Here is a 19,440-nt window from a genome sequence, read left to right as displayed (position 1 = left end):
GAACTGTCCGTTATCCAAAGAGCTACACATTAACATGTTTAGTTTTGCTGTACATATTTATCAGATACTTATTCTGTGTTAGACACTGTCCTACTGCATGTTTGTCTCCATGTAAGAAGACAAGCAAAAGCCTCAGCCATCATGAAATTTACATTCTAGGAATAAAAGTGAGGCCAGAAGCACATTAAAACACAACAAAAATCTCTCTGTACGGAGGCATACCTTAGAGATATTGTGGGTTCAGTTCTAGACCACTGCAATAAAAAAATACATCAAACAAAAGTGAGTCAAATAAATGTTTTGGTTTTCTGGCGCAAATAAAAGTTATGTTTACACTATACTGCAGTCTATTAAGCATCCAATACCATTATGTTTTTTAAAAAAAGTACATATCTGAAATTAAAAAAAAAAAAAAAACTTTATTGCTAAACAAATGCCAAAACCTCAACTGGGCTTTCAGCAACACATCACCTTTTCGGTGATACAGGGTCTGGTCTCAGGGTTGATGGCTACTGACTGGTCAGGGTGACGTTTTCTGAAGGTTTAGGTGCCTGTGGCGATTTCTGAAAATAAGGCAACCCTTTGGCTTGCTGCGTTAATTGACTTTTCCTTTCCCAAACGATATCTCTGTAGCATGAGGTGCTGTTTGGTAGCATTTTGCCCACTCTAGAACTTATTTCAAAATTGGAGCCAATCCTCTCAAACTCCGCCACTGCCTTATCAATTAAATGTATGTAATATAAGTTCTTTGCTGTCATTTCAGCAATCTTCACAGCAGCTTCACCAGAAATAGATTCCGTCTCAGGAAATCTGTTTCTTTGCTCAGCCACAAGAAGCAACTCCTCATCTGTTCGTTTTATCATGGAATCGCAGCAAGGCAGTCTTATCTTCAGGCTCTACTTCTAATTCTCGTTCTCTTTTTATTTCCACCACACCTGCAGTTACTTCCTCCACTGGAGCCTTGAACCCCTCAAAGTCATCCGTGAGGTTTGGAATCACCTTTTCCCAACTCCTCTTTATGTTGATATTTTGACCTCTTCCTATAAATCTTGGATGTTTTTACTGGCATCTAGAATGGTGAACCCTTTCAGAAGATTTTCTATTGATTTTGCCCAGATCCTTCAGAGGATTCACTGTTTATGGAAGCTTTGGCTCTAAGAAAGGTATTTCTTAAATAATAAGACTTGAAAGTTGAAATGACCCCTTGATCCATGGGCAAAATGGATGTTGTGTTAGCAGGCATGAAAACAACATTAATCCCATGTACATCTCCATCACAATGCTTGGGTGACCAGATGTATTGTCGATAAACATTCATAGTTTGAAAGCAATCTTTTGTTCTGGGCTGTAGGTCTCAAGAGTGGCCTTAAACTATTCAGTAAACCATGTCATAAATAAATGTGGCATACAGTGTTGTAGTTCCATTTATAGAGCACAAGTAACATAGATTTAGCATAATTCCTAAGGGTCCTAGGATTTTAGAAATGGCAAGTGAACACTGGGTTCAACCTCAAATCAACAGCTGCATTACAAGCTCCTAACAAGGGTCATTCTACCATTTGTTGAAGTCAAGCACTGATTTTTCCTCTCTGGCTATGAAAGTCCTAAATGCCATTTTCTTCCAGTATAAGACTGGTTTGTCTGCATTGAACACCTGTTGTTTAGTGTAGCCGTCTTCATGAATTATCTTAGCTAGATCTTCTGGATAACTTGCAGCTTCCATCTCAGAACTTGCTGCTTTACCTGGCCCTTTTATGGTGTAGAGATGGCTTTTTTTTTAAAACCTCATGAACCAAGCTTTGCTAGCTTTAGACTTTTCTGCAGCATCCTCACCAGTGAGCTTTCACTGAATTGAAGGGAGTTAGGGCCTTGCTCTGGATTGAGTTTTGGCTTAAGAAGACATTGTGGCTGGTTTAATCGTCCATCCAGACCACTCAAACTCTGTCCACATCAGCAATAAAACCGTTTGGCTTCCTTATCAATTGTGTGTTCACTGGAGTAGCACTTTTAATTTCCTTCAATAACTTTTTCTCTGCATTCACAACTGGATGAACTGTTTAGGATAAGAGACTTAGTTTTCAGCCTATTTTGACTTTCAACATGCCTTCCTCACTAAGCTTAATCATTTCTAGCTTTTAATTTACAGTGAGAGATGTATGACCCTTCCTTTCACTTGACCACTTAGAGGCCATTGCGGGGTTATTAGCTGACCTGATTTCAAATTTGTTGTGTCTCAGAGAACAGGGACGCCCAAGGAGAGGGAGAGAGATGGAAGAATGGCTCGTCAGTGGGGCACTCAGAACACACATAACATTTACCAATTAAGTTTGCCACCCTATGTGGTCACAGTTTGTGGAACCCCATAATAATTACAATAGCAATTTTAAATATTAATATTCACAGATTACAGTAACAAATATAAAATGAAAATGTTTAAAATATTGCAAGAATTACCAAAATGTGATACAGAGACATGAAGTGAGCAAATGCCATTGTAAAAACGTTCCTGACAGATATGCTCAAAATAGGGTTGCCAGTAGCTTTCATGTTATTTAAAAAAAACAAAACAAAACAAAATATCTGTAAAATGCAATAAAACAAGGAAATAATTTGCATTTCATTTCAAGCTTGTTGCTTAAAACATGAAAATACTCCTACTGTGGGTGAACATGTCATCACGTTCTTACTTCCAATAGATACACAATCATCTTCTAGAACTATCTAAATTTTAAAATGTGGGCACAGTTCAGGATTACTATCAATGTATGGTCATTATCATCATCTTTACAAATACCGATACAACTTGACTAGCTTTACATCACTGAAGTTAACGTCTTAACTGTTCCACAGGAAGCATGGCTTCAAGACTGGGTGGCCAGTATGGCAACCATATGAAATTTCTATTCCCATCTCTATGTGATCCTGGTACACTTTCTTATGCACTCTGAATATAACCTTCAATCTTTCTTGCTGAAACCCTCTGTTAGTCTAAGTTGCCAGACAAGATGAAAGTTATACAGCATTTTAGAACCAGTGCAAGTTGTTATCTGAAAGGATTGAAAAATTATTGTGTCTACAGAAATTCTATCTCTAGCTGCTTTCTGCGAATTGTCTTGAAGATCTTAATTTTCTTCCCTCCTGCTCAACTCTACACTATTAACTTAGAATTCCTGGTGTTGTTGTGTGTCCCTGTTTAAAACAATTAGAGATAAACAAGCTTATTCTGTCACAACATGAAACACCTAAGTATACTGTCCTATTTCTAAGGGAGAAACTTCTCTTTTCTACATAATTTTTTTTTTTTTTTTAATCTGCACAACACAGAACAACAACAAAAACAACATATGTTGTCAAGGTACATTTTGATAGTGCCTAAAATGTACCCATGAGACTTTCTTAAATATTATTAGCATGTATGTAGTCTCCATTGTCCACAAAGCTCCCATTTGTACAAACATATTTCTAGAACAGAACTTCTCAATCTTCTGTCAATTGTATACTACACATATTTTGTTAGACTTTTCAATTTCATATAAAAGCTTACTTAAAAAATCTCTTGCAAAAGCAGCACTTTCCGTTAAATATTACAAATACTCTCAACAAATATTTAAAGAAATTAGCGGGTATACTTTGTATTTTCAGAAGAACATACAGTTGACTCTTGAACAATGCTGGGGTTGGGGACACCATCTCCCGTGCGCAGTTGAAAAGCTGTGGGTAGGTAAGTTTGACTGCCCCCAAAACTTAACTACTAAAAGGCTAATATTGACTGGAAGCCTTACCAATAACATAAACAGTTAACTAACACATATTTTGAATATGTATTATTATACTGCATTCTTTCAATAAAGTAGGCTAGAGAAAAGAACGTCATTAGGAAAATCATAAGGAAATGAAATACATTTACTGGAAGCCTTACCAATGTGTTAATTAACACATACTTTGAATATGTATTATTATACTGCATTCTTTCAATAAAGGTAGAGAAAAGAACGTTATTAAGAAAATCATAAGGAAATGAGAAAACACTGGACTACCAGTGGACCCGCACAGTTCAGTCCCCTGACGACATAGGGTCAAATGTATTTCTCAAAGTTGAATTTGTCATATGCTAAAATAAAAATAGACATTGTAGAGATAACAACGTTTTCATGAATTTTAGGTATTGCCTACAAGTAGTGGTCTAAACTTCATTTTAGGAAACATCGATTCTAGTGAATTAAATGGCTCTATAGTAAAACTTCAAGTCACTTATAATCTGTTAGTGTTACAAGGAAACCTGTAAAATATATATCCTTTCAGTATAGCATTATCTTGACTATAAATACTGGGAAAAAAATTAGAGTCACTCAAAATGCAAGTGACGATGGCTTTAAAGTACCTTACGTTTCTGCATTGTATTACCTCCATTCTTTAGCCACAGTCTACTATTAAATTTTGTTTTTCCTAAATATGCGGTGCAAGAAGGCAGAGGGCCCAGATATTAATAAGTTGTCCGAGAATTAACACCAGGCTAAAATAGATCATTATAACCAAATTCTCTCATGGACAGTTAAGAATGGACAAGATGTAAAGCACACTGTAAAGAAAATCTATATAAAAAGCCATTTCCATTCAAATTAGTTGTTTTCGCTCATAATGGAAGGCAATAATAATGATGAGGACTGTAATGATAACGGTAATAATCATACTATTAGTGGCAACAACCACTGAAGGATTACTATGTGCTAAGAACTGAGCTACACACTACAAATATTATCTCACTGAATTCTCAAAATACTCCCATAAGTATGTATTATAATCCCCACTTAAGATGAGAGAAATCCATTCTTAGGTATAATAAGGAGACTTTTTCTACATTATCTATCTAGTGTATGGTAGAATACGAGTCCCATGTGCAGCTCTGTGGGTCCAGAGCCGATACTGTTACTGACCATACAGTAATGAGCGGTGCTGAAATCCAGGTTTGTTCAATAGCTTGCTTAATGACTTTTTTTTTTTTTTTTTTTTTTTTTTTTTTACCGTTTTCTTGGTTTTTTTGTGTATAACACAAAGGTTGTACTGGTATAACTCTAGGAAGTAAGAACTATTTTTTTTTTCTTAAGGCTTATTTATTTTATTTTTATTTATTTTTTTTATAATTTTTTTTAACGCTTATTTATTTTTGAGACAGGGAGAGACAGCATGAACCGGGTAGGGCCAGAGAGAGAGGGAGACACAGAATCTGAAACAGGCTCCAGCTCTGAGCTGTCAGCACAGAGCCTGACGTGGGGCTCAAACTCACGGACCGCGAGATCATGACCTGAGCCGAAGTCGGATGCTTAACCAACTGAGCCACCCAGGTGCCCCTAAAATTTATTTATTTTGACAGAGACAGAGCATGAGCAGGGGAGGGGCAGAGAGAGAGGGAGAGAGAGAAGCCCAAGCAGGCTCCGCTCTGCCAGTGCAGAACATGACGCTGGGCTAGAACTCATGAACCATGAGGTCATGACTTGAGCCAAAACCAAGAGTCGGACACTTAACCGACTGAGCTACCCAGGCGACCCAGTAAGAACTAATATTTTAAAGTATCTTTCCAACTACGCCAATGAGATAACATTTATAAAAGATTTCATATCACTTCATTTTAGCCTCTCAAGAAGACACCAATCAAAAGATATTTTATGTCTGTATCCATATTTAACACATTCTCTTCATATTTACTTATGAGGGTAGAAGATGGAAATGTGAACACGTTGTCATGGATTTGAAATGGCAGAAAGAATTATTCCAGTCAAGCATAACCTACTCAGGAGTAACAAATCTTAAATGCACATGTTCTGAGTGTATATTTATTGAATCTGTTGTAATTCTTAGAATTTGGTCAATAGCTAGGATATCTGGCATTATTCTTATCTTGCTTACATTTATTTTAAAAACTGTGTGTTTTCTTAAACATAGGATGATATATCATGTCTGCGATTTCTACAGTGTAAATAGTTACTATGGGCATTTGGCGTAGCAGGAGTGACCTTTCTAAGACATAAATGGATTATATTAATCCTCTTAAAGTACTTCAGTGCCTTTCTATTGATTATAAAATATATTTCAAGACTTACATCCATGGGTACTTAATTGTGTTAACTATTGTAGTTTAAGGAGCAAATATCTGTTGATTTCAGATAATAAGTCCAGAATTAGGCTGTTGTGGGGCTTGCCCAATGGTTCAATGACATCATCAGACATCAGGTTCTTTTCATCTTTCAGCTCTGCTGTTCACAGTATATACACTTGTATACTGTACCCTTGTGGGTACATCTGTACCCTTGTGTATCATCTCATTGTCACAAGATGACCATTATTTTCCAGAGTTATGCCTTCATAACAGTCAAACAGAAAAAAAAAAAAAGAAGAAGAAATAAAGAAAGATACAGGAGAAAAAACGCTATTTTGATTGTAGGGAATCATTATAGGCACGTTATACAGCAGAATTAGGGTTATTTCATTAACCACCTCTAGTTTTGAGGTAGGAGTTTGAAAATAGACTTTTAGCTAGATGCTTTGGCAATCAAAAAGTAATTAATGTTCTGTGTTTAAGGATAAACAGGAAAACATCTTTTGGATTGGCATCTAGCACTACCTACCTTATATGTAGTAAAATATAGATACATTGGCCATTGAGGTTACAAATGATTACAATTTCTCTAGCTTAGAGTATTTTACATAATCTAGCCTATTTTAATTATCTTACCTTTCATCCTGCTCTACCGCTAGATTTACTTTGTACTTAGTTTAATTAAACACCTAATTCCCTGAATTCTCAATGTCCTTTCCCTACTGTCCTGCCTTCATGGTTGCTGTAATTTTGACTTGCAAAACCCTGTTGTCTTGATATATCTGTTGAGTTTCCACTTTATCTAGAAGTCAACCCAGGCATCTTCTACTCTATCAAGAATTCTCATATTCTCTTTTAAATGCCTAATAAAATTTATTCCTCTGTGTCACATTATAGTGTGAAATTCATATGAGCTTACATTATTATGAGCAAGCAATTGATATATCTGGAAATTTAAAATACTTTCAACTTATGGCCACAAGGAAAGAATTGACAAAAGTTGTTTTCAAATGTTTAATGATATATGTCACATATTATTTCAATATTTGAAATAAAGTTTTGTCCATTGGACCCTTGTGGCCACAAAAAGTACATAAAATCCTGTGCTGGAAGTTTAATCTTAATGAAAAGAAAATTTTTGGTTGGTGAGCTTAGTAAATTTTAGCTACTGTGGAAGAAATAAGGATTGGGATGTAGCTAGCTTATTAAACTCAGCTACTGTAGAAGAGATATGCTTTCATAATGGCATGAGTTAGTGACCAAGTAATGTTGGATAATTGTCTACAATTTTGAATATATCAGTGTATAAATAACATCAGTGTAGCACTATAGTGTTTTCTGTTTTCTATCATACACTACATTACTTGATCTTTAAAACAATCTAATAAGGTAAAAAAAGATAAATACAATTATCCTTTTTTTTACAGAATATCAGTGTGTTGTTCAGAGAGATGAGTGGGTTTGTCAGAGTTCAAATAGTAAATGGTAAAATTGGAAATTAAACGCAGATCTTTTGATTTCAAATTCAACGTTGAGTTTACAATACAGTTCTGACTCCTGTGATTATAATTATGTAATAATTGTATACTTTTGCTCTCTTGAGTGTTTTGTATTCATGTTTATTAATACTATTAAGTCATAATTATTTTATAAATTTTATGTAAATCCTAAATATCATAAATATATTTTCTACATATCACTTATTATTAGAGATCTGAATTGCTTTGTCATTGGTAAGGTAATAAACCCATCCTACTTTGCCAGGGATTGTCCTGCTTTTAAAACTGAAAATCCCTCTTCCTAGAAACCTTCTGAGTCCTGAAAACTTAAAACGTTTGGTCACCCTCTTAATATGGGGGAAGACAAATTGTTAATCCCTATATTCTTTTGAGCAGTCTTAGTTAGAAATACAGATACCTGAATCAGGAATTTAATTGGAAATCTTAAAAGATGGGAACTTGTTGACACAATTTAACAAAGATATTAACTAGTCATTATATCTCATTAGCCATGTCATGTTTAACTAATATTTATATTACATGAACTATTAAATTTTAGGTAGAGGCAACTGGGTGTATCAGTCAGTTAAGTGTCTGACTTCAGCTCTGGACATGATCTCACAGTCTGTGAATTCAAGCCCCACGTTGGGCTCTGGGCTGACAACTCAGAGCCTGGAGCCTGCTTCAGATTCTGTGTCTCCCTCTCTCTGTGTCCCTCACCACCCTCCCCATCAAGAATAAGTATTTTTTAAAAATTAAAAAATTAGGTAATTTAATATATCTTATCAAAGTATCATAGAATTTGGTTTGTATTTATATATCTGTACAAAGGCAAAGATTAGTCCTATGATTTTCAAAGAGTTTTTATAAAAGCTCCAAGTGCTGTTGACTTTTAACTTTGGCACTAAAAATATTTGGATTTAAATGTTTTTGGAAGAAATGATGCATGCTCATTTAAAGTATCAAACTGTCAATATGGGAAGTAAACTTTACCTATCACTAAGAAATGATAAACATCATCATCTCATTTACAGAGTAATTATTTTGATCATAATAACGCAAAAGGACAAGAAAGAATTACAAAAATTAAAGCTCCTGAACCGAGAAAAAACTGAGGGTAGATGGGGGGGGGGGGGTGGTGGGTGGGGAGAGGGAAAATGATTGATGGGCATCGAGGAGGGCATTTGTTGGGATGAGCACTGGGTGTTGTATGTAAGCCAATCTGACAATAAATTATATTAAAAAAATAAAGCTCCTGAATAAATAAAAACATTTTTCATTAAAATAAACTGGAGTGTAATTATTAACACATACTGAAAAGAAGACTTCTGCTTCTGGGTAAGACAGTAGATCACTGTAGATCCATGCTCCTTCTACAACATTTAGATCCTATTTTTAAAAGGCACAGAATAATTATAGAAATAGGAAGAATATGGTAAATTAAAATTCCAAAGAGGAATAAACTTTCCTATTATGAGTAAAAGCCATTTCTTTTTTGGATCCAGATCCTTATTTTACAGTGAGCCTAGGCATTTGGCCAGATCCAGGGAGATTCTATAACGGAATAGAAACCAGCAGAGACTTTGGTAGTTGGATGAAGTTGAGTTCATGAGTGATGGTATGGAAACTAAAGAAGCCAAACAAAAAGCTGTTTACTCTTGGAATATTGTGAGTTCTGAATTCTGAGCTACACTGGAGGCTAGGGCTCTGAGTTAAATACTAGAAGCATTTGAGTATTAATTGCTGTAAGCAATTTAAAATAACTCACATACTCATTATACCTATGAGACAAAGTTCTAATGGAGCGTAAGAGCTGGTCTCAAAAATTTGGCCAGTTTCCCCTCAAAACATTTGCCAGCTATTGAAAAATATGGAATGCAATAAGTTAACAAAGACATCTCAAGAGGAGAGCCGATTTCCCCAAGGGTTTGTGGGACTAAGACAGTAGAGAGAGAGCTACCGGATTCTCACTCAACACACAGAAGACTGCACTCCTGGCGCACTACTGACGAACAAGAGGTTGTTTATTCTGAAATGGCAACCTAGCTCAACCCTTAATTGAATTTGATGATATTAACAAACACCTACAATCTGGCTGTCACAAGAAAAGAAGAAGTCTTTCTTGTAAAAAGAAACCATTGTCTGGTTTCTTGTTTTATTTTATTTTTTATTCGTAATAACCTGCACAGAAATCTTAAGATATATGGGATATGTGAAGACACAGAAAATATGATCAGGCAAGAATGAAGCACAAAGAACAATACATGGATACATGTAAAATAACATGGACCACTTAAAACAACAAAAATAATGTTTTATGGGATTTATAACATATGCCAAGAAAAAAAAAATGACACCAAAGGTACGGATCATATGAGGGTGAAAATAGAACTTTCAAATATCAGAAGCATGTCCTTAAGTAATATTACTGGTTCTGACCTACTGGTTATAACATTTCTAAATTTATTTACGATCGCTATTGGCTAATTTTATCCTCTTATTTACTTGGTAGTATGGCAAGGTATGGTACCCTAGGTACAGGATAATTTCCTTTGATCTTTAAAAATACCACCCTTGTCTTTTGATTAGGAAAAACAAAAAAAGCAAAACCGTCTAATTCTTATGTAAAACTCTTCATTCTGGGAGTAACTTGACACTTGTAAATTTTTAATGAATTTTTCTCTTCCTGTGAGTTCTGATATGTCCTTTAAAGCATGTGTGTGGTGTGTATAATAGTTGTGAATCTTTTTACATGTATCTTCTGCTCCCAGGAGGTGGGGATTTCTATCTGGAAATAGTGTCTTTAACTTTCAGGAATTTTATTCTATAATTTATTTTCCTTTCTATTTTCTTTTGCTATTTCAATTAAGAATTTTAGAGCATCTGGATTTCTTAAATTTGCTCATATTTTCAATTGTTTGCCCATTTTTACTGTGTTCCTTGTCTCTGTATTCTATTCACTCATTGATCTCCAGCTCTCTATGTTCCCAATCATCTCAAATATTCAAGTAATATTTTAATAATTTAAGCAAATACACTTATTTAATATTCAAAAACTGTGATTGTGCCAATTTCATTTGGTTATTTTTTTAATTTAAATAGAAGTTAACACACAGTGTAGTATTGGTTTCAGGAAAATTCAATTATATTCAGGAGAATATAACACCTAGTGCTCATCACAAGTGCCCTCCTTAATGCCCATCTCCCCTTCACCTCTCTCCATCAACTCTGTTCTCTATCATTAAGAGACTCTGTGGTTTGTTTCTTTTGTCTTCTCTTTCCTTCACCCCCTTGCGTTATTTTTTTAATATATATATGGCTGCAAATTCCAATAGAATTTCTCAACAGATTTAATCATAGTAGACATAATTTACTCAAAAGTCAAAAATGGAAGGAAGAGTAGCCATACTTTAAAGAAAAAGCCTTTTCTTCTCTAAAACAATGCTGTTATAATAACTAAAGGAGGATTTGCTATACTATGGAATGTGACAGTGTTTGACCTGCCACCTGCAAATGGTCAGTCAGTAATTGTCTGAGCCACACGACACGGACAGCAATACTGAGTGTAAGAGCGTGATTGAAAAATGACCATCAAAAACAATTTCTTGTTGTGAAAATATTATAAATGCCACTCGGCCAAGACAATATATGACTAGCAAGAGGTGTTGTAGAGGGACATGCTGAGAAAAGTTTGCAAAATGGAAGTGTAATGGATGATATTGCTGGAGCCTCAAAACTGATGTTGTGTCATTTCTTCTTAGAGGCTAAGAATGCTGCTACGGAAATTTCTACAAATTCTCAGGGGAAATGATTTTGAACACGGTATCTGCAATTAAAAAAACAATTTCTCAAGAATTTTTTAAAAAATTATTACATGACAATATGTTTGGTATATCTGTCCTTGTCACTATACATTTAATATTTCATATGTCTTGTCTTATGACTTGTGCTAAACTATGTGACTTTATGTAAAATGATGTTATGTATTTAATAAATGTTTTCATTGATTTTAGCTATATGGGTAGACAGAAATGTGCCTTCGGTAAGACCTGTTTCTCATTTTTAAATTTTAAAATTAAAAAAAAATCCCCTGTATATTATCCACGGTAAAAATCTATTGCACTTGACTTCTGAAATTCATCTATGAATAAATGAAAAAGAAACATATAATAGAAACATAATTCAAATCACTCAATATGTTTTATTTGTACCTACTGTAAGTTATATTGGGAAATCTATGAGTCACCTGTGCAGACTCTCTTGAGTCAGGGGTGGCCTATGAAATGCAAGTACACATCTGATGACACCCCCCCTTGTTCATTTTTCCCCTTCTTGCTTGGTATACACAAACATGCTGTTGTCACAAGCATAGTGAGAAAATATGTGCATAGACTTTGGCGATGACATCATTGAGCCATGGGTCCAGCAGCTTCCTACCTCCCAACATTTTATTATGATAGAGAAATAAACATATGTTTATAATATCAGAAGTCAGGTTTTCTGTTATTTTCAGCTGGAATCTTACTTAACTGTTTTAAGGGAGGCAAACCATAAGAGACTCTTAAATACAGAGGACAAACTGAGAATTGCTGGAAGGAAGGTAGGTGGGGGGATGAGCTAAAAAGGTGATGGACATTAAGGAGGGCATTTTTTGGGATGAGCCCTGGGTGTTATATGTAAATGATGAATGACTGTATTCTTCTCCTGAAACCAATATTATGCTGTATGTTAACAGGCTTGAATTTAAATAAATTAGTTTTAAAACAGATAGTTTAGCTCCAACTTCAATGGATAGATTGAAAATCTTTCAATGCTATTTTAATTTCTTAGGTATTAAATTTAATTTCTTTTAAGTTTGAAACAGAAATGAAAGAAATCACTGAAACTCAGATAATATTTTTATAAATTGTATAGGCTTGGAAAATGATACTGAACTTAAAAAGTTATGAATAATTTTAAGGTTAGAGATATTTTAATAATTTGATAATTTATAATAATTTAATAATTCCTAACACTTGGGGTACCTGCGTGGCTCAGTTAAGCGTCCGACTTCAGCTCAGGTCATGATCTCACAGTCTGTGAGTTCGAGCCTTGCGTCGGGCTCTGTGCTGACAGCTCAGAGCCTGGAGCCTGCTTCAGATTCTGTGTCTCCCTCTCTCTGCCCCTCCCCTGCTCACTCTCTGTCTCAAAAATAAATGAAAACATTAAAAATATTAAAAAAAAAAAAGAAATTCCTAACACTTTATTGACTCGACTCTGTAAACCATGAGGAAGCTACCATGTTGAGGGTTCCTGACAACTCCCATTCCTTATCTCCTGTTGTTTAATTGAATTATTTTTATAAGACAAGGCTTATAGCATTTATAATTTATAAACATTTTGAAATAGTTTAGTAAGTATGCTGATTTTTAAAAGAGATGCAAAAGTCCACATCTTGTTTCTCCATCCCTGCTTTCTATAATTTTTTGACTGAATATTTGCTGTATTTTGCCAAGGACCTCAAATATGTGCTATTCCTGAAGTTCTAGCATAACTAAGAATTGTTTGTTGCCTTAAAACTGAAGTAAGTTTAGCCTTGTATACAGTTCCTGAGTGCTTTTCTTTTAAGAACTCTGTAGTTATTAACCAACTATAATTTAATTTTTTTAATTGAGAAACACATTTTCATTCCAATATGCCCAAACCATCATGTCCTCTTTAGTCCTATCTTCTTCAGAAACCACAATTTGTTTATGTCGTTCCTCTTTAAAATCAACCATATTCCATATCTCTTATCAAAAATAAGCTAATTATCATTGCTCTTTTATAGTTAAGTTTTTACTAGCTATTGAATAATCACATTCTTGTGAGATTTTGAGTTTTTAAAATTTTATCCTCTCTTTTTGATGTAATATAGAAGCAAAACTATGTGATCAATTCAATATTGTCAGAAAAAAAGTATTTGACAAAGTACCATATGCATTCACAATAAGAAAAAAAAAAAAACTCAACAAAGTAGGTTTATTTTTATTTATTTTTTTGAGAGAGAGAGAGAGAGAGAGAGAGAGAGAGACAGAATATGAGCAGGGGAGGAGCAGAGACAGAGAGAGGGAGACAAAGAATCTGAAGCCGGCTTCACGCTCTGAGGTGTCAGCACAGAGCCCAACGTGGGGCTTGAACTCACCAATGATGAGATCATGACCTGAGCCAAAGTCGGACGCTCAACCGACTGAGCCACCCAGGCGCACAAGAAAACAGGTTTAGAGGGAACATACCTCAACAGAATAAAGGCCACATATGAAAAACTCACAGCTATAACATAGTTCTCAATGGGGGAAAAATTGAGAGTTTTTTCCCTAAGGTCAGGAAGAAGACAAAGATATTCACTCTCACCACTTTTATTTTTTTTTTAATTTTTTTTAAATTTTTATTTATTTTTGAGACAGAGAGAGACAGAGCATGAACAGGGGAGGGGCAGAGAGAGAGGGAGACACAGAATCTGAAACAGGCTCCAGGTTCTGAGCTGTCAGCACAGAGCCCGACGCAAGGCTTGAGCTCACAGACCGTGGGATCATGACCTGAGCCGAAGTCGGACGCCCAACTGACCGAGCCACCCAGGCACCCCACACCACTTTTATTCAACATAGTATTGAAAGTTCTAAATACAGCAATCAGACAACAAAACAAAGAGGCATCCAAATTGGTAAGGAAGACTTAAAACTGTCACTCTTTGAAGATGATATGATACCATATATACTAAAGCCCAAAGATTCCACCAAAAAACTTTTAGAACTATTATATGAACTCAATAATGTTACAGGATACAAAATCAATATAGAGAAATCTGTTGTATTTCTGTACACTAATAAAGAAGTAGCAGAAAAAATTAAGAAAGCAAACCCATTTATAATTGTACCAAAAATAATAAAATTCCTAAAAATAAATTTAACCAAAGAGGTGTAAGGCCTGTACTCTGAAAACTATAAAACATTGATGAAAGAAATAGAAGATAATATCAATGGAAAGATTTCACACTCATGAGTTGAAAGACCAAATGATGTTAAAACATCCCTCTTACCCAAAGCAACCTATACATTTTATGAAATCCCTATCAAAACACCAACAGCATTTTTCACAGAACTAGAATAAGCAATCTTAATGTTTGTATGAAACCACAAAAGACCTCAAATAGACAAAGAAATCTTGAAGAAGAAAAACAAAACTGGAGGTATTGCAATTCCAGAGTCCAAGTTATAATACAATGCTGTAATAATAAGAACAGTACGGTACTGACACAGAAGTGGACACGTAGATCAATGGAACAAAATAGAAATTCCAGAAATAAACCCACACTTATGTGCTCAATTAATCTTCAACAAAGAAGGCAAGACTATACAGTGGGAAACAATGTCTTCAACAAATGATGTTGGGAAAACTGGAGAGCTACACGCAAAAAAATTAAACTAGACCACTTTCTTACATCATACACAAAAATAAATTCAAAATGGATTAAATAACTAAATGTGATACCTGAAATCATAAAAATCCTAGAAAAGAACATAGGCAGTAACGTTTCTCTGACTTCGGCCATAACATTTTTCTAGATATGTCTCCTGAAGCAAGGGAAGCAAGAGCAAAAACAATTGGGACAACATCAAAATAAAAAAACAAACAAACAAACAAAAAAACAAAAAAACTGCTGAACAGCAAAGGAAACTATCAACAAAACTAACAGACAACCTACTGAATGTGAGAAGATATTTACAAATGACATATCTGGTAAAGGGTTAGTTTCCAAAATACGTAGAGAACTTCTACAACTCAATGCCCCCCAAACAAATAATCCTATTAAGATGGGCACAAGATATGAACATACATTTCTCCACAGAAGACATCCAGATTGCCAGGAGACATGTGGAAAGATTCTCAACACCATTCATCATCAAGGAAATGCAAATCAAATCCATAATGAGCTGTATCATCCCACACATGTCAGAATGGCTAAAATCAAAAACACAAGAAATAAGTGTTGATGAGGATGTAGGCAAAAAAAAACAAAAACAAAAACAAAAACGAAAACCTTATGTACTGTGGTTGGGAATGCAAACTGGTACAGCCACTGGAAAACAGTATGAAGCTTCCTCAAAAAAATAAAAATAGAACTACCATACAATCCTGTAATTTCACTATTTGATCTTTACCCAAAGAATAGGAAAACACTAATGCAAGGATATATTCGCCCACATTGTTAACAATAGCCAAATTATGGAAACTATATATATACACTATGTCATATGATATAGGGAATATCATTCAACCACAAAAAAGAATGAAGTCTTGTCATTGGCAACAACATGGATAGATCTAGAGAATGTAATCCTAAGTGAAATAAGTCAGAGAAAGGCAAATACCATCTGACTTCACTCATGTGTGGAATTTAAGTAACAAAACAAGTGAACAAAGGGAAAAAGAGACAAACAAAAATATAGACTCTTATCTACAAAGAACAAACAGATGGTTACCAGAGGGGAGATTGGTGGGGGGATGGGTGAAATAAGTGAAGGAAATTAAGAGGACACTTACCTTGATGAGTGCTGAGTAATATACAGAATTGTCAGGTCATGATATTATACACCTGAAACTAATTTAACACCATATGTTAATTATACTGGAGGGTTTTTTTTAATTTTTTTTATTTATTTTTTAAGAAGATTCACTCTTTATCTTTAAATATTGACACTTTGGTTATAATGTTTCCTTGTGTGGGTCTCTCTAGGTTTTCCCTACTTGAGATTCTCTATGTCTTTAGACTTGGTTGTCTGCTTTCCTCACCAAGTTAGAAAAGTTTTGCTATTTTCTATCCCTTTCTGTCTGTCTTTGCCTTCTGGGACCCATATAATGCAAATGTTAGTATGCTTGATCTTGTCCCAGAGGTCCCTTAAATGATCCTCAATTTATTTTTTTTTTTCTTCTTGCTGTTTTGGCCGAGTGACTTTCTCTACAGTCTTCCAGATCACTGGTCTGTCCTGCTGTGTGTACTCTGCTATCCCTTCCTTTTAGCCCATTTTTACTTTAGTTAATGTGTTCTTCAGGTCTGAGTAGTTCTTTTTTTAATTATATATCTTTTATATCTCTTTGAAGTTCTTGCGCGTCTCCATTCTTTTGAGTTTTGTGAGCACCTTTATGGCCATTACTTTGAACTCTTTATTTGGTGGATTGCTTAGCTCCATTTTGTTCAGTTATTTCTCTGAGAATTTCTCTTGGTCTTTTGATTGAAACATATTCCCTTATCTCTTCATTTTGCTAATTATCTGTTGCTATGTAATAGGTCAGTTACATCTCCCTTTCTTGAAGGAGTGGCTTTAAGAAGAAAGTGTCCTGTGGGTTCCAGTAACCCCTCATCACCTAGGTTCCCCAGGGGTATCCCTGGGTAGGCTATCTATACCCTCCTGTTGTGGCTGGATCACAACTGGCATAGACTCACTGGTATGTGGAGCTGCCCCCAAGGATAGTTATATGTAAAAGCCAGGCCACAATCACTATGGATGCTTGGTATATGGAGTTGCCCTCAGTGTGGCTGACTGTGAGACCTGGCTGTTAACTGTTGGTGGCACTCAAGTATAAGGGGCTGGCATCTGGTGTGGGAACCATTGGTTGGGGCACTGGTGTTGGCCAAGGACTCCCACTGAACATGGGGGAGCATATGGGTGCTTAGAAGAGGTTCTAGGTCAGGCCAGGTAGATGGGTAATGTGGAATTCACAAAGAAACACCAGCGCTGGGCACGTGTTTCTACCACAGTAGGTGGAGAGGGCCAGCAACGGTATCTGCTAGTTCCAGGGCAGCTATGGGGAAGCTAAGTGAAAATAAAATGGTGCCTGCCAGCGCTTGCATCCCTGGAGAACGTTGCAACGGAATCCTGCCCTTGACATACCCTAGAATTGGTCAACAGATCTCTTTCATGTGTAACCCAGGTGCTTTGCAAATGGCTGCCTCTATGCTGAGACATGGAGAGAGTTTGTGCACGTGCCCCTTAAGAACAGAGACTCAGTGCCTCTTGCCTTATGGCTCTCCTGGCATAAGTTTCACCAGTTTTGAAATCCAAATGGTATGGGTGCTCATCTTTCCAGTGTAGGTCCCCAGGATAGGAATGCCCAATAGGGGGCTCACACCCCATGTTCCTCCGGAAGGGACTCTTCAGTTGTGATACCCCACCTGTTTGTGAATTTGCCACCACGAAGGTATAAATCCAGATTAGACCACGTGTATGCTCCCATCTTGATGTCGCTTTTCATTATATCCTTTGTTGTATAACACCTGTGCTGCTAGTCTTCAGTTTGGTAGCAAAGATAGTTGTTGTATATGCAATTCTAGATTTTGGTGTATCCTTGGAAGGTGAGTTCAGAATCTTTCTACTCCACCATCTTCGTCCCCACCTTTGTCATATATATGTGTGTGTGTGTGTGTGTGTGTGTGTGTGTGTGTGTATTTCTGCTAGCTCCCTTTCATCTTTTTCAAATTTCTATAATCTCTGCTTCCATCTCTTTCCATCTCCAATCTCTTTCCATCTCTACCTATTCTTTGGGCTCCTATTGACATTTAGATCATTTAAAGTTATGCTCACTGCAAATCTTAATCTTTTTTCTTAGGTAAGTGCACTTAGGATGTACCTCCACTTGCTTATGCCTGTGCACTTCCCCTTTGCCAGCGGAACGGTCATGTCTTGTGTCTTCTCTATTTATTACACAGCTTTTAATGGAGTCAACTATTTGTTAACAAGAGTATGGGAATTAAAGAGTAGAGTGAGATGGGGAAGCTCTCAACTTTATTATCCCATATCATATTAAACACCCTTTAGAAGCATATTTATTTTGTTCAGTGAGAATTATTTCAGTATTTTTCTTGTTTAAAACCTATGAAATGCAGCATCTAAGGCTGTTGGTATTAATATTTGGTTTTCTCAGCTCTTTTCTTCCATCTTCCTGCCTTACATCTGGTCATCTTCCTTAGTTGAGGCTAGACTGTAATGTTTCAATATAGATTTTCATTTGACTCCACCTTCTAGGCCATTCTACAGAACCAAATTGGGTCATTCCAAGAATGTGTTCCTAAATTTTATCACTCTTACCACTGGTCAATTGCATAACCCTTTCAGAACGATGGTATTTAGTTTTGGAGGAAAATTAATTGTTGAGAGGTTTTGAAAAATATTAATCTATGGGAGGCTCCCAGAAATAATGGCATTAAATTTGGGGTAACACTTAACTTCACAATGTAAATAAAATCATGGCAATTTTCTACAATGTTTAAGCAAAATATGAGTGTCTATTCTGTGAAATATATGCTGAATATCTACAGATATTTTTTTCCATTATCTACAGAGAGAGAGAGTTGTCATGCAAGTCTGTAAATCTCCTATTGAAAGTCTTTGTTTAGAATTTTTTTAACTTCTGATCATTCTATTAAAATTTGTTAAAAGTTTGGGGAGAAAAGCAACCTCCCATTGTGTCCAGTGAGCTAAAGCACTTACGGCTGAACATTACAAGTACTCCATAGTTTGTGCCCCAAGGAATGTCATTCAAATAAAAACAATCAATTCTATGTGCATGTTCTTCTGGACACACTTGTTGAGGACAGGCTCTGTCATAAGAAATAGCTCTGCCATCCTCCTCCATCATTTGATCTCTGGTACTCACAGCCTTTTGGACAGGTGACTACTTAAATGGAATTGTCTGGAAAAGAAGAAAAGATAATATATGGACATTATTGGGAACCATGGTAAAAAATTTCTTGAAATTTTTCTCTTTCTTTCTTTCTTTCTTTCTCTTTCTCTTTTCTGTTTATTTATTCTTTGAGAAAGAGAGAGAGCA

General features: G+C 35.6%; 1 pseudogene; it reads right to left on the bottom strand.

Moving 5' to 3' along the window:
• Positions 1 to 467: 467 nt before the first annotated feature.
• Positions 468 to 2,192, bottom strand: LOC122218526 (annotated as a pseudogene).
• Between the last annotated feature and the right edge of the window lie 17,248 nt (positions 2,193 to 19,440).

This window comes from Panthera leo, chromosome B1 (assembly GCF_018350215.1).
Source record: "Panthera leo isolate Ple1 chromosome B1, P.leo_Ple1_pat1.1, whole genome shotgun sequence".
NCBI classification, from domain to species: Eukaryota; Metazoa; Chordata; class Mammalia; order Carnivora; family Felidae; genus Panthera; species Panthera leo.
This window is presented reverse-complemented; position numbering and strand designations above follow the sequence as displayed.